This window comes from Limulus polyphemus, unplaced genomic scaffold, assembly GCF_000517525.1.
Source record: "Limulus polyphemus unplaced genomic scaffold, Limulus_polyphemus-2.1.2 Scaffold47, whole genome shotgun sequence".
Taxonomy (NCBI): domain Eukaryota; kingdom Metazoa; phylum Arthropoda; class Merostomata; order Xiphosura; family Limulidae; genus Limulus; species Limulus polyphemus.
The window spans coordinates 385,901-387,597 of record NW_013665657.1 but is presented as its reverse complement, the minus strand read 5'-3'; the positions used below and the strand labels follow the sequence as shown (position 1 = coordinate 387,597).

At 38.1% G+C, this 1,697-nt stretch overlaps 1 protein-coding gene across 7 annotated transcripts in view; it reads right to left on the bottom strand.

Annotated features, from left to right (window-relative positions):
• LOC111086618 overlaps nt 1-1,697 on the bottom strand; it is a 105,008-nt gene that overhangs the window by 39,383 nt on the left and 63,928 nt on the right. The window lies entirely within an intron of this gene.

Genomic DNA, 1,697 nt, shown 5'->3' with positions numbered 1-1,697 from the left:
CAGAGGACATCAAACGCATTACACTTTAAACCAGAGGGCATCAAGCAGATTGCACTTTAAACCAGACAGCATCAAACAGATTGCATTTTGTATCAAATGGCATCAAACGCATTACACTTTAAACCAGAGGGCATCAAGCAGATTGCACTTTAAACCAGACAGCATCATACAAATTGCATTTTGTAGCAAATGGCATCAAACGCATTACACTTTAAACCAGAGGGCATCAAGCGGATTGCGCTTTAAACCAGACAGCATCAAACATATTGCATTTTGTAGCAAATGGCATCAAACGCATTACACTTTAAACCAGAGGGCATCAAGCGGATCACACTTTAAACTAAGCGGCATGAAACAGATTGCATTTTGTATCGAATGGCATCAAACCCAGAGGTCATCAAACGAATTGCACTTTAAACCAGAAGACATCAAACGGATTATACTTAAACCAGAAGGCATCAAGCGGATTACATTTCATACCAAATGCATCAAGCGGATTCTATGCTTTAAACATCGAGTTGTCTTTACTTAAAAACTTATCCCATTTCCTTCATATTATATCAACACACTGGAATCTCTGAGCTACAGCAAGCAAGAACAAGTAACCTAGTTAGTTAGTTCACGTAGAGTGTATAAACAAGGACTTGACTTCGAATCCCGATGTTTACAGAATTTAGTATTTCTTAAAACTACAACAAGATACACCCTATTTTGGATCTCATTCTTTTCATCATTAAAATACCTTTCCATCTGATATTTTTTATGTATGTATAAATGTAAACTTCATACAGGAATATCGTGTAAGAGGTTTCAGAATTAATTTGTAAATGTAAACTTTTATTGGGTGAATAGCCAATTCTGAATACTTTGATAAATACAGTCGAGATAGTCCGACATGGTCAGGTGGTTAGGGAGGTCGACTCGCAATCTGCGGGTCGCTGGTTCGAATCCCCGTCCCACCAAACATGCTCGCCCTTTCAGCCGTGGAGGGGGGTATAATGTGACTATTCGTTGGTAAAAGAGTAGCCTAAGAGTTGGCGGTGGGTGGTGATGACTAATTGCCTTCCCTCTAGTCTTACACTGCAAAATTAGGGACGGCTAGCATAGCCCTCGTGTAGCTTTGCGCGAAATTCAAAAACAAACAAACAAACAGTCGGGATATACAGTAATATAACTTAATTGGTGATTCTTTGGGAAAACCTGAATAAAGAATCATAGAAGAAGTGAGAAAAATTTAGACTGTGAAATCTTATAAAACAAAATTTCGAAAATAGAACTTCAGGTTTAGGTTTTCTTTGAATATGAGCTTGTTTCACATTCATATCTTGTAACATTCATAACGACGAATTGCATTGTATGCTAATACGGAAGCAAAATATTTTGAAAATAAATTTCATTTTGTTTAGAAGAACATTTTCTGACGTCGCAAAAAAATGTTAGGATAAGAAGTAAGCTGGTATAAAAACTGACTAAATATTGGAAGAGTTTCCAGTAAAACTTATGTAATTTTAGTAAATGCTTTTAATTATCACTTTACTCTTAACCAAAGTTCTATCAAAGCAAAGGCCCAGCATGGCCAGGTGGTTAGGGCGCTCGACTCGCAATCTGAGGGTCGTGGGTTCGAATCCCCGTCCCTCCAAACATGCTCACCCTTTCAGCCGTGGGGGCGTTATAATGTTACGGTCAATCCCACTATT